Source organism: Artibeus jamaicensis, unplaced genomic scaffold, assembly GCF_021234435.1.
Source record: "Artibeus jamaicensis isolate MK-2021 breed Jamaican fruit bat unplaced genomic scaffold, CSHL_Jam_final contig_452, whole genome shotgun sequence".
NCBI lineage: Eukaryota > Metazoa > Chordata > Mammalia > Chiroptera > Phyllostomidae > Artibeus > Artibeus jamaicensis.
The window spans coordinates 11859236-11874840 of record NW_026521837.1 but is presented as its reverse complement, the minus strand read 5'-3'; the positions used below and the strand labels follow the sequence as shown (position 1 = coordinate 11874840).

The window sequence follows — 15605 nt, the reverse complement described above, 5'->3', positions numbered from 1 at the left end:
TATCAATGGTTACAACCCAAAGGCCCAGTCATACATGGCAATAAAATAAAATAATAATAATTGCATATCAGAGTTAGCAGCTGTGTTCATGGGCTATAATCCAAGGCTGTGAGTGAGCTGCATATCTTAATTAATGCTGGGGCCCATATTTGAGGAAATTAAACTTCCATTATAATTTTTGTTCCCATTTTGACATGCATTACATTTAAGAGTTTGGCTGATTTCACACACAGCCTTGTTTTCAGCTGTCATATAAAATTGCAATTTAGCATCTCACCGATCTCCTGTTTTCTAGAGAAATCTACCCCAAAGCAAACACTGGCATATGCTTACACTTTGGTGCTCCTATAAAAACAAGATGTGGCATGACTCACTGCTCTTCCTGTAGAATTGTGTTTATGTGAGTTCTGAAGAAAGAGACCAACCATTAAATATGCTGAGATATTGATGAGCATGGCTATAAGAAACCAGTTATTTAGAAGGGACATTTATAGCGATAGAGCAGCCTTGTAAAAATAGCACTAGATAGAGGTCCAGTTCAGATAATTACAGCTCTCCATTTCAGAGTCACCAAAAATATTTGCTGCAACCTAGCTATTTGCTGTAGCCTATGCTCAATAAAGTTGAATACTAAGAAAACTATGAGTTTCTGAAACTTGACAAAATCCTCAGTAAAGTCTTGAGAAATCCGACAATCACATAGATCTTCACAGCTCATCTAGACTAATTTTATGCAATATCAAAATCAAATCATAACAAAGCCTTTTTTTAATTTTTTCAGGTTTCCTGATAGACAAACAATAACTAAGGCTGTGTCTATTCAAGTTCCTACTAGTCTAACCAAAATTCTTCATTCTATAAATTTATTTTATTAGTTTACCAAAAATAGTGAGTATGAATATCTACACATAGGCTCAAATATCACTGCTAAGTTGAAATGCTCTAGACAAAAAAAAAATCATAACTACTTGCAGAGAAAACCCAATACGTGGTTTTATTAAAAACACTCATCAAGATTTTTATTCCCAAACAAATGCTAGGTTACACTTGAATGTATTTGAAAGTCTAAATATAAAAACAAAATAGAGTTTCTCTAGTCAAAATACAAATATAGGCAGAAACTCAGAATGCACTTAGTTGCCCTCCTGATATCACCACAGTAGACACTTCAGGGTAGAGTTTGCTATAGATGAACCCTCTTATATACAAACAGGAAAACTGAAGTTCAGAAAGAATATGTTGACTACTATTTCATTGCCTATTCTATTATATGCCTCATTTTTCCCATTTGACAAATGGGTATAATAATTCCCATCATCTATCTCACCATTACAAGGAGAGAGCACAATATCAAAAAAATTAGAAGCATTTATTTTATTTAGAGCCAGGAAAAAATAACATCTCAATACTACTTTACACCAGTTAGATAGTTCAAGTTAATTAACTTCTCTGAATTACTTTCCTCATCTATAAAATAGATCACCTACTGTCTCACTGGGTTATTCTGAAAATTAAATGATATAATGTATGTAAAATTATCTAGCACTATACCTACAACTTGTAGTAAATAAATAAACTGGCCTAGAATTTGTAAGGCATTTCCATGTATTTACAAAGTGAATATACTTACCATTATAATCATAATATGGTAATTTCACAGGCAAATTTATTATATGCAGTAAATCTCACTAGTCAGTAATGGCTTAAGTATAAGATCTAAATGAAAAGGTTTATACTTTATAAAGATAAAGTTAAAAGCTGAAGGATTCTTCAAAATAGTATTCAATTCTACTAGACTACAATTCTATACTATCTCCTAAGGACAAATAGTATTTGACAAACTCTCATACATTTGAGACTAAGTTTTCATACAATTATAACATACTACAGAGACATTTTATTATATATTATGATAAATTTTAATGACATAACCTGTTCATGAATTTGATGCTACTCCCTTCCTTAAAACTGTGTTCTTATACCAAATGCATTTGTCAAAATTATAATTAAATAATTATGTTATTATATGTTGACTATCTCCTGTATCAAGTAAGGTAGCAGTTTTCATGATGGCAGGTACCATATTGACCAATAGGGGTTGGGTGGCAGAGGATGGTGGGGGTAGACAAAGGTGCACTAGGCACTGGTAACAAGAAAGCAGCTTCAGAATGAAAGATGAACTAGGCAACACAATAGAATATAACAGAATTTATCATATGGTAATTTTCTTATGGGAAGATTGGGCTGAACTGGACAGATAGCCCAGCAGTTTTGGTACAAATTACTCTCCACTAACAGATACTTGTTATAGTACTTTTTAAATAGTACACATAGGTACTAATGACTGACAGGACAAAGGAAAAAGAATGCAGTAGTGCTGGGGGCCATAGTTCCTGGTGGTCTTATGATAGAAAATTATTTATAATCAATACTATCATCAGTTTGACATTTATACTAGTTGCCATCTATTCTGGCTGCTACAACAAAAATATTTATGGCTACATTTTAACACAGATAATCAAGAACTAGAAAGCTTGAATACGCTTGCTTAGGACAATGAAGTTGGTCAAAGGTCATAGCACGAAATCCAGGACACAGAGATTGAGCTGATTTCGTTCACATCTGCATCTATACATATGTCTATACTATTCACCCCTGTATTCTTAAGGTAGGTAGTGAAAGAAGGTATAATCTGTGTGTGTATATATGCAGCCAGATTAAAAGAGCATATAAAAAATATCTGTTTTCCCTGGGGGGCATGTAAATTATCTTATTTTCTGTATCTTTCAAATGTTCAATATAAAAAGAAAAATGCTTTAAAAAATAACAGAAAAAATAAAAGATTAAAAGAAAACAGAGAATAAGGAAACCAACAGCATTGACTTGAAAGTCACTTATACTCAAATGATTTTGTGAGCTCTTGATGGAAGCTGGCCTCTCAGTGGAATTGTCACATGTACTCAGGAAAAAAGGTCAAAGAAAAACAATGAACTACTTTTAAATAATAAAACAATAAAAATTGTATGAAAACAAGCAAATGATTAGAAGTGCAATAACAAATAGAAAGATGAATGTCTCATTTCTAGAAAAAACTTTAATGAAAATGTGATTCAAAAATATTATATATGAAGATAACACTGTGGAACAATATAAATAAATATATGAGAGATATGAAAGAAGAGATTTTTTTTACAAAAAGTATTTTAGAAAATATTTTACATTCCCCATAAGTTTATTTAATCCATTTACCTTTCAATGCCATGTCATATATACTCTCTGAAATGCTGAATGTCTTTATAGACATGGTAGGGCAAAAGTAGGTCTACAGTTGTTTGTATGGAAAATAACACAACAATTAATATATAACAATACAAGAATAAACTGTTTCATATATTCACAACTATAAACCTCCCTCTGTCCCACCCTGTACATAAAAACCGAATTTCAAACATGCAGACACTAAACACTATACATGGAGTACTCTGCAATGTGACAGAGACGGGTTCCAGGGTTAGTGGCATGGCACAGTAAGCTAACCCATACAGACTAAGTGGGGCAGTGGCTCACATACTTCCCTTTAGGGTTCACAATACCTGAAGTGCTCTCCATGGGACACTGTAGACTCTCTTACTGAATTCTGATATACTGAATTCTCCCAAACTTTAGCTCAGCAATATTTATAAGACTCAAAAGACTGAATATAGATTTAGAAAATTATTAAATAGCCCTGGCTGGTGTAGTTCAGTGGATTGAGTGTGGGCTGCAAACCAGGGGGTTGCCGGTTAGATTCCCAGTCGGGGCACATGCCTGGGTTGCAGGCCAGGTCCCCAGGGGCCATGTGAGAGGCAACGACACACTGATATTTCTTTTCCTCTCTTTCTCCCTCCCTTCCCCTCTCTCTGAAAATAAATAAATAAAAATCTTTTTAAAAATTATTAAATAACCTTTCCAAAATGATTATATTGACAAGATGGAAAGAGAAGTAGAACTAGAAGGTAAAATTCTCACCCACTGAATAGGAAGTCAGTGAAAAATAACACAAACTGATGATTCAAGAGTTATACAAAGGAAAATACCAAGGGAAATAACTGGTTGCCTCTGATAAAAGAGACAAGGTAAAGGGAGGAGAAACAAGGGACAACTGGGTTGTTTGTATACCTTTTAATTTCTTATACTATTTGCAAAAAAAAACCCAGTTTGACAAAAATAAAATAAACTTTTAACAACTGCATCTGGTGATATAAAGTATAATAGTGACATAAACATACACATACAAAGAGAGAATGTATGGCTAATAATTTCAAATATCACATAAGAAAATTAGATTTACTAAAACACAAAATATAGGAAACTCACAAAAAGTCCATATCTATCATCATATATACCTTCACTACATAGCTAGCTACTCACTCCGTCCTGCTCCAGATGCACTAATCAAACTAGACAAACTAAAGCCTCTCAAGTCCTCCCTTCTCGTCCCATGCTCCATAGCCACGTACTTCATACATGTGCCTAATGTTTTCCCTGATGTGTCTTTTTCCCTACTGTCACCTTAGGAAACTAGATCAATCTTTTTTAGCCAATATCAAATACCACTATTTTACAAAACAAAATTTAGGGGAAAAAAAAACTTCTCCTTTTCTGTGATTATATTTGTTCTTATATTTTTCTTATGAAAAATTCATATTCTAGCATATTTGTATAATATTAGTATATATTAAGACAAGATTTTACCTAGAGTAAACTTTGTTATACTCAAGAGATGTTTATACCTATTTTCATTCAATTAGTCAATGAACACTTTACTGAGCACAGAATGCATTATCAGAATTTATTTCTAATACTGTCTCTTTAAGAGACTTCTTAATATTTACAGAATTAGAATTTAGTCTGTTTTCATTTTTATTTTAAAAACAGATTCTAAATCTCAACTATAAGCCATATCATAATACAAGCTTTAAAAACATCTTTTAAACAATACTTCCATTTTCTCCCTGTTATTTCCAATCCACAAGAATGTTGCCCACATTTCTTTAATCAAATCTCTCAGCCACTTAACCTGACAACTTGTGGGTATTTTAAAATTATACTAGAGTATACATTACACTGTGAAGAAACAGCTGTTACTAAATGGAATATATGACTTATAAAGAATTTTAAGCTCCTCAGATTCTGAAAATAGTTAACTGTAATGATACATGAAAAATGATCATCAAAGTGTTTGTTTTACAACTGCAGCAAAACATAGGGACATATACCTACAGGTCACCTCAGCTAGAGAAGCACACTCTTGTTGGGCATTAGGTAGTTAATGAGAACAATGATTAAGCAAGCTTTAAAACTGTCGGGCTGAGTTAAAACTCTTATGTTAAACAATTTTAACTATGCGATATTTTTGCCTATTTAATGTATAAGAAACAATCAGTCCACATATAGGGGGAAAGTCACGGAGTCTTTCTGTAGAGAATGAATAACTAACATTTTCTAAAGCAAAAAGAAAAGCACACTTCTTCCATGCCTCCATTTCTTGTTATAGAACAATTTACACTCAGCTGCCCAGGAAGACTTCCCTTTCTGAGCTAACTTCAGCTGGTATTACTTTTTCCTTTATCAGTCATATACTAAACATACTGACTAGTTAAATAATAGCCATGTTGCCTGGATTTAATTCTTTATGTTTATGCGTATTTCAGCTTTTCCAGTATGGTAAAACTGCTATAGATATTTGTAAGAGATACCACATAACTGAATAAAAAATTAATCTTTCCTCCCAGCATCTTAACATTTATTTGAGGAAATGAAATAAAAAAAAACAAAACAGTAAGGGCCAGTGTTAAATGTATGATCTATGGAGTGAGAAAGACTTGCATTTTAGAATCAAAATCTCTCAAGATGTAACTCAGTAATCTGCTTCAACCTTTTTAAGTTCAATCGAGTTTAAGGACCTTGATTTTGGAGACTCTAAGGGATATATTTGGACACTCATAAATTCATTAAGATCCAGCTTTAACAAAAGTAGTTTATGGAGCCCCCTGCAAACAGTAAATCCAACACTCTTTGTTCAAATCACTAATTTTTCTTTTTTTAGCATTTGACAGAATGGTTGGCATAAAACAGGTACACAACAGTTTATTAAATAAATGGTAATTAATAAATTACAAAGCTTCACTAAAAAAACTGGATTTAACTAAGCTAGAGACAGATAAACTAGAAAACTCTGAGATGGGAATGCGCTCTTCTAGCAGAAGTATTAAAATGATATTATAGCTTCATATCACCAAGTCTGCACTACCCTTAGCTTTATGCTGTGATACATGGTACAGTGACCCTCTCACCTTGTTCTTCAAAATCTTCTAAACTCTTCTTGACTCTCTGCACTTTTATTTGAATTTTTTAATTGATGTGTTAAATTCAAGCTTTTATTCTTTTTGTCTGGTTTTCTTTGGAAGGGGGCATTTTTCATTCTCTTCTTTCTGTATCCAATTTTACTCCAATAAGGACCTGATAGTTCAGGTCAAGTGTACTTCCAAGAAAAGTTATACACTATTTTTATGGATTTCTTTCTAGTAATGCTTGTGCAAATAAGATGCCAAAATATTATGATGGGTAATTTTTAGTAAGAAAAAAATAACAGCATTAATTACAAAATAACAGTACTCCCTTTTTCCTCTTAAATGAGTAAACTACTGTCAAGCAATGTAGAATATCAAAATTAGAGTTTCAGAATTTTAAACTTTTAGAGTTCCAAATTTAGACATTTATGGGCCTGCAACTCATCAAAGCTTAAGTCAATCTGTGGTGTGTCTGATGGATGTTTTGAAGTGGGGTCACTAAGCTGAAACACCACTAAAGTTAATACTAGAAAGTTATTCTGAGAAGTGATAAGCTCTAGTCAAAGTCACATTGCTTTGTTGTATCTTTCAGTGTGTGACAATAGACAGAACTTAAAATAATTTTATAGGGACAACAGCACATGTTTAATAATTGCTAACAAGTCTTTTAAATTCCTCATCTTCTGTGATTCATTTAGCTTTTACATATTAAAAAGTAACCAAAAGGCTTCTACTAAATAATGCATAAATCTTTCTGAAATAACTTAATCTTGAATTCAAAAACTGAGAGTAAAATAGATTTTATATATGAATAATTCATATATAATAATTGATTAGGATATGCATAATATTTAAGATTACAGAGATGTCTTGAATCAAACTTTATAAAATAAGCAAATGAAGAAAATTTACTCAGATTATAATTCTATGGAATCATTATATAATTAATGTGTATATTTCTGCATATGCTGAATATTATACTGCTGACTACAGCAAGGAAACATATGAAAGAAGCTTTACATATCTACAAATCACCATAAAAGTATGATACTAGTTATCATTATTATTTTTCTAGAGATATACTTATATTTATTGAAGATTTAATGAAGAATTGTAGAATCCTGGGACTTCCACCAAGATAGAGGCATAGGTGGAAACACTTTGCTTCATCAGACAACCAAATGTAAAAACAACAAAGTTTTAACAACAATAAATGCAGCCAAATCACAGAAAATCAAACAATACAGAGTCCGAAAATAACGAACTGCTCAGCTAAATCGGTGAGAGGGGCGAAGCCAGCAGCAGACTGGGTAGAGCAAAAACAATCCCCCCGACCTGGACGGCCCCGAAAGCAGCCAAGGGCATGGATCCCATGGATCCCAGGTGCGGGGTAGCTACAGCAAGGTGCGGAGTGGCTGGCTGTGTGAGGTCGAGCATTTGCGCACAGATAAACCAGTGAAGAGACGTGCATTGAGACAGACCGAGCAGGCCCGGGGTAGGGTGGCGGGCTCGCACATTTGTGCTCAGATAAACAGGCGGGGGCAAGCGATGAGGCGGACTGGGTAAGCGGAGAGGACCGCCATTGCTCCCTCTCTAACCCTGCCCCCACATACAGAGTCACAAACCAGCGACCTTGGGGGCCCCTCCCTGGCGAACACCTAAAGCGCCTCTCCTCATATGTAACAGGCAGGAACAGATCAAAACATGGCTCAAGAACAACTCAGAGCCCCAGAGCCAATAAATCTAAGTGAGGAAGAAATAGCCAAACTTTCAGAGGCACACTTCAAAACACTGGTGATCAGGATGCTCACAGAACTGGTTGATTTTAGTCACAAATTAGAGGAACATATGGAGGTTAAACTCATTGAAATGAAGGAAAATGTACAGGAAACCAATAGTAATGGAAAGGAAACTGGGACTCAAATCAATGGAGTGGACCAGAAAGAAGGAAAAAATGACCAAACAGGAAACTATGAAGAAACAAGAATTCAAAAAAATGAGGAGAGTCTTAGGAACCTCCAGGACATCTTTAAACGCTCCAACATCCGAATTATAGGGGTACCAGAAGGGGAAGAGGAACAGCCACGAGTGGAAACCTTATTTGGACAAATAATAAAAGAGAACTTCCCCATTCTGGAAAAGGAAATAGACTTCCAGGAAATCCAGGAAGCTCAGAGAGTCCCAAAGAAGTTGGACCCAAGAAGGAACACACCAAGGCACATCATCATTACATTAGCCAAGATTAAAATGAAGGAGAGAATCCTAGAAGCAGCAAGAGATAAGGGGACAGTCACCTACAAAGGAGTTCCCATCAGACTGTCAGCTGATTTCTCAAAAGAGACCTTACAGGCAAGAAGGGGCTGGAAAGAAGTATTCCAAGCCATGAAATCCAAAGACCTACATCCAAGATTGCTCTATCCAGCAAAGCTTTCATTTAAAATGGAAGGGCAGATAAAGTGCTTCTCAGATAAGATCAAATTCAAGGAGTTCATCATCACCAAGCCCTTATTATATGAAATGTTAAAGGGACTTACCTAAGAAAAAGAAGAGAAAAAAGATGAACAGTGAAAGGACAGCAAACTCACAGTTATTAAGAACCACACCTAAAACAAAAGCAAATTAAGAGGACAGCTGGATCAGGAGTGAACCATAGAAATGAAGATCACATGGAGGGTAAGCAACAGGGGAGTGGGAGAAAGAAAAGGGGGGAGAAGGTACAGAGACTAAGTAGCATAGACAGTAAATAGAAAATAAATAGAGGGGAGGGTAAGAATAGTAGGGGAAATATAGAATCTAAAGAACTTGAGACACATGTTCATGAACTAAAGGGGGGAATGGTGGGGGAGGGGTGTGCAGGGTGGAGGGGAATGAAGGGGGGAATAGAACAAATGTAATGGCATAATCAATAAAATTTTAAAAATTAAAAAAAAAAAAAGAATTGTAGAATCCTGTATAAGACCTCTCCAGATTCCAAGCCTTCTGATCATGGTACAATTTATCAATCTCAACTTTCCTAGAAGTTGTAAAAAACTTGGCCCAAGGGGTGTTTAATAAATGTTCAAGAATGAATGGGCAGAGTAGCTGGCAAAAGTTCCTCCTTCGATAATAAGGCAGCCACCTCTGATAACCAGGACCATAAAATATAGCTGAGAAAAGTGACTGATCCATTCATTATGCCAAAAGAGAGGATTGTTCTAATAGATTTATAGTCTCTGTACAATGCTGATAAGTAGCAGGTGCCAAAGATAAAAAAGAATTCAAAAAGAAGAGCAATATGGGAGGGTCATAAGCAACACTGGCAGTGACAAAAGAGACAGGGCAGGGTAGCAAAAAAACAGGCAGACTTCAGAGAAAAGAACCAGAACACAAAAAAGTGAGTGAAAGTACAAATCTAAATTTAGTGCCACAGTGACATTTTGGCCATAGGCCAGCTTGCAGACTGAGATGGAGAAAGATGGGGGAAGGGGGCTGGGGGTAGGGGCTTGACCGACTGAGACTATGCAGGGTGAAGGTGTGAAAGAAGGGCAGGTAGAAACAGGCAATAGGAGGAAGCTGAAAGCCATTTAACGCAGATTTCAGTAGTCCTTAAGAGCTCTACTATACCATCTTAAGGATGCATCTGTTACATAAAGGTAGCATACTAGAGTATGAACTCTAGAGTCAGGCTTTCTAGATTCAAAGCAAGGTACTGCTGTTTACTAAAGGGGTAACCTCAGGTAAATTTCCTAGTCTTACTGTGATTTACCTTGCTCATATATTGTATAAAGTGGGGGAAAAGAATATCATTTACTTCATAGGGAAGATGCTGTATTATATGAATTATTATATACAAATCAGCACAATGACTTAGCTATTATTAATTATTTAACAGGTATTCTGGGACATGGCTCTTGTTCTCATTTTTACCATCTTCTTATCCATCCAACAGCAAGGTGTGCTTCAGACAATGAATGCTATTAGAAAAGTTCACTCAAATGCTGAGATTATACAGGCAAATAAAAAATCCCAGACTATTATAAAATGTTAATGGGCCAAAAGCCAAGGATTCAAACTAGAAAATAAAAATTAAAAAGCTCTCAAGATTTTTGTGACATGGTCATATGTCAAAAGCAGAAGAAGATGAATCTTCTGAGGCCTTAGGAAAATTTGCAAGCAGTGGAATAAATAAAGGTAAGCTTCAATTCTTATGCTTATCAAGAATGCTCTCCCCCATACCAACAAATTACATTACAAGTAAAACAGAAGAGCAAGGTTACAAGAAAATGCCTGCTTTCCTTTCTACTAGTGATTTTTAAAAAACATCAAAGATAGTATTTTCAATCTTGGCATGATGTATAACATGTCAAAGGACATAATGTAATTATAAAAAATTTGATATTTTTAAGGAGAAAGAGAGTTCGAAAATGTTTGTTTCTGCTTTGAAACACAAACTACTTCTGGAGGACAGCCAGGTGAAAAAACCCAAAGGGCTCATTCTATGAATACAGGAATATCAAAAGCAACAATAAGAATGCTGGCATTCGTGATGTCTCAACTTGCATTTGGCTGACCCATGCCTCACAATATCATATGTGCTTGCTACAGCAGGGACAAAAGAAAAGCAATGTTACTTGAGCACACAAAACACTTTATCCAAACAGCACTCTGATGTCTGCAGGGTCTATTCTCTACTAAAGATGAAAAATGGACACGTCTAGATATTTACCCCATAGATGTACTTGCACATGGATGAAATGGTGCATAAAGTAAACCATTAACACTCTTTTAAGAGCAAAATGAATGTTCATAATAGGAAACCAGCTCAATGTATTTTGGTAGATCCATATAATAGAATATTATGTACCTATTTTCCTATTTTTTAAATGAGCAAGTTTTTATTATTGATATAGAAAGATCCCACGATTAGCTGATAATTTAAAAAGTTAAAAAAGCAAGATATGATGACATAAAGTATCTGGAAAAATAGAGCTGCATAGTGTTTAAATATACAGTTTTATCAAAATATACTGAACTGTTTCCTAACGGTTGCTCTAAAGAATTGGATAACTAAGGGATAAGAGGGAAGAGAATTTTCATTAAAAACCTTTGTACCTTTTGTGTTCTGAAGAATATGAGAATATTGGTCATTAAAAAATTAATTAATTAACAAAATTTTGCCTTTTAAAAAGAGAAGAAAAAAATAAAATTTTCCTAAGGTCCCTACAGCTAGTAAAGGACAGAGCAGTGACTTAAATCTTGGGCTAACAACCAAATGAAAAATTTTTTCATTATACCATGCTGCCATGTATAATTGCATCTTTATCACTTTATAATACACGTTACCTATTTTTAAAAATCTGAACTCTCTCAAAATGCTAAATCATGCAAATTCTAATACAGAGATCAAGTGTTACCAAGATATAACTTCAGCTCCCATGTTCCTTCCATTATATCATGTGGTCTCCTTCAGCTAAAAAGAATATTCATTTATTCAGGACACTGAGATAGCAATAATTTGCCATAATCAAAAAATTTTCTCAGGTTTTCACTGAATTTTCTCAGCCCCAAATTATTTTATATATATATATATATATATATATATATATATATATAAATGTTTATGTATATTTAAATATTTATATATATAAATATCTATATTTTTTTCTAAAACACTTTTGCTAGAGGCAGGAATCATTTTCAAGGTATTGCCTTGAATATTTTAGAGACTATTCATATACCAAACTTCTGTAACTTCAGTCACTCTTATGTGTTTAACCAATGGGGCATAAAAGATTTCTAGATCTTTCTGAAAAAAGTTGACAAGCAAAGAGTGTAAATCCTAATTTTTAGTACAGTTTAAAGAATATTTTACACCAATTTAGAGAATATTTTTACATCTTCTACAAAATATAAATATGTTAAAATGTAAGTTCATACTGCCAGACCTCTTATGGCCTATTCTGAGAGTACATACAAACAGGCCATCTAAGAGGAAAATGAAAATGCATGCATTGAAATAGAGATAAAAGAGTGTAAAAGTAATTTAGCAACTAACCATGTATTACTCAGTTAAAAATCTTCTCACTATACATAAGAATATGAAGCTTTCAGGCACTATCTTGCCCCAAACAGAGCACTGACATGATAATGAGGTATCTTAAACTTTAGGACAGAGTATATATGCATAAAAGGTATGTTTTCTGCAAATAATCATCTGTGAGAACAAAGAATGTAGAAAACTAAGAAGAGCAGCCAATTAAAGCAAAACATGAATTAAAGGACAAAGTGACCATTATGTACTTAGTAATTTAGATGGTTTATGAGCTCACAGGAACACTGCCAAGGCAATGAAGAGTTTAGGGTTAGGTGAAATCTTTGTTAGTCAGGTACTCATTTATGGAAGTAAGAAACTGAGACAGAATAGGAAGAATTTGGCCTGTAGCAGGACAGCAAATCACCATTGGCAAGGTGACTAAATAATAAAAGTGGTGAGCTCAGTAAGACCACTTTATCCATGAACTATACTAGGCTTCCAGGGAAGTGGGTGTGTCCTGAAGAAGATTAGATGAATTCCTGACATGTTTTTAAAGCAGAATAATGTGAGTGACTCACAGGGAGTAAACAGGCACTTTATATCTGATGTCTTCTGGTTCACCTCTCTATTTCCTCTCCTATTTTCCCTTAAAAGGTCATGAAAACAGCCCAATTCCTTATTCTCCCTATACTAAAAGTTAGGTGTATGTGAACTATTTCTACTGAATCCACTAAAACACAGACATTATCCCTCAGATTCCAGCAGAGTGAAAGTTATTCTATTTTACTATCGTCCTGGCATTAATGAAATTTACGTGCAATGTAAGGTTCTCCCTTCTAGTCGCAAAGACCTCTTTATTAAAATGTCAAGACAAATGGATTTTGCAAGAAAAGACTCGAGGTTTGGAATGAATGTTAGATGGCAATTCAGTCCAGTGATAAGCATGGGCTCTCCTATTAAGTAACCTGAGTTTAAATGCTACAACAGCAACTGATGAGTAATCTTATGAGGAGAAGTAAGGGTTGGTAAAGAGTTTGGGGAAAAAAGGTTAATTGGATAAGAGTTGCAGTCAGGAGAGATATTCTTAGCTCCTCTTTGTGTGCTGATCAACAATTCTTTATCAGTGCTCTCTCCCTGGAACACGATGGCTCAGATACCATCTCCATTGCTTGCTGATCCCTTGGAACACAAAGGTTAAATTACTTGCTGAAATCCTAAAATCACTACCAGTTCCTGGAATAACAGCTTTCCACTGCACTAATCACTTAAGCCTATCAACTATGACTAAGGTTAAAATCTTTAACTCTGGAGTCCCCCTTTCACTTACATTTACTTCTCTAGGTAAAGTTTATGTTCTTTTTCTACATCTTTACTTCCAATTTGAAACTGTTCTTCTTTTAATAGAAATATGGATGTATACACAAGGATACTGGAGTCTGGGTATTTAAATGGGTTGTGGTAGGAACAAACCATTTTTATTCTGGGAAGAAATTAATAGTAGGGACAGTTAATAATGCCATATCCTATCATTTGGGTCAGAATATTTTTAAAAATCCATCACTATATTCAGTTCTGTTACAATATACATTTCTCAAACCAATATCACAAATGCTAATGGACAAAATGTATTTTACATTCATCATTTGTATTATCTGCACAAAGGGGAAAACAAATATTTACAAATACTTAAAACCTCACAATGGGTCCATTTAAAAAAAATTACATTAATACTAGTCTAAAATTTTTTATAAAATGCCAAGAAATAAAACATTTCAAAAAATAGTTTTCTAAAAGATCCATTTTTGAATTTTTTTCAGTTGTTAGTAATGTAATAGGATAAGTGACAACACTGAAAAAATTAGGCCTTTCATTAAAAAGTAGAGAAAGTATATCCAACCACCATCACATTATCAAATAGGTTTATGTAACTGTGAAAAACAAACAAGATTAAGGAAGAGCAACTAGACTGGGGTAGTTTGTTTTATCAGCATCTAGTTCTCTCTAGAAACATCTGCTAAAAAGGACAATAAAATGAAAGATGGTCACGTTTCCTGTCTAGAAAAATATTATTCAGAATCGAAACATAGTACTCTTAAAAATAAACGGTGACCTCCAACCTTAATAAGAATGTCTCCTTAGCAAGATGCTGACAATATGCTGAAACTACATTAATACAATGATGTGACCTGAGTAACACTCTTTCTGGCAATGTCTGCCTTACCAGGTAATGTTTTGGTATATGTGTCTGGCACTTGGTAAGAGTAATGATCTTTTTAAAAAATGCACAAACAATAAATCCAAAAAGCACTGAGGAAGACACCACAAACTGGCAAAGCAAATACTATTTGGGCTTTAAAAGATACAATATATATAACATGAATAATGAAGGATGCTGATGTATTTATTTTTAATTTATAGGAACATGCTCCATTATTTGTGATATAGAGAACTGTTTAAAAAGTATAACTTTTGATTGACTTCCACCAAGATGGGATGCCGTGCTTTCTCACACAACCAAGTTTAGAGACAACTAAATATTAGCAACAGAAAACACAGCCAGAACACAGAAAATTGAACTTTTCAGAAGTCTGATAAGAACAAATTCTTCAGCCTGACCCGTTAGAGGGGCAAAACCAGCTGGCGGAGCAGGGAGCACAGGAAAACTCGGTCAGACTGACTCGGGAGCCCGGAACCCAGGTGCAGGGTTGGACCTAATGAGCGACCGAGCAAGCGACCGCTGGGCAACAGCAAGGGAGCAGGGCCGAGATTTGACAGTGGTCACGCATTTGTGCACAGATAGACAAGTGAGCGAGTGGGCGATTGGACGGGTCCCAGCAGGCCCCAGTGGCAAGCGGCAGCGGAGGGCGCCGCCATTTCCCCGCTCTGACCCCACCTCCACATACAGTGTCATAATCCAGCGATTTGAGTGGTCCTGCCCTGGGGAACCACCTAAGGCTCTGCTCCTCACCCAGCTGCGAGAAACAGCAGAGGGGGCTGCCATTTACCCGCTTTGACCACGCCCCCACATACAGCGTCACAACCCAGCGACCTGGAAGTCCAAGGCTCCGCTCCTCATACTTAGCACGAACAGACCAAAAATGGCTCAGGAAGATCTCAAAGCCCCAGAGCCCATAAATCTAAGCGATGAAGAAATAGCAAAAAATCTCAGACGCACAGTTTAAAACACTGGTGATCAGGATCCTCGCAGATCTGGTTGATTATAGCCACAAATTAGACAAACATATGAAGGCGAAACTAAT

General features: G+C 35.1%; 1 protein-coding gene across 8 annotated transcripts in view; it reads right to left on the bottom strand.

Annotated features, from left to right (window-relative positions):
• The window catches only part of PDLIM5 (PDZ and LIM domain 5), a 214530-nt gene that overhangs the window by 101854 nt on the left and 97071 nt on the right, over positions 1-15605 (bottom strand). The window lies entirely within an intron of this gene.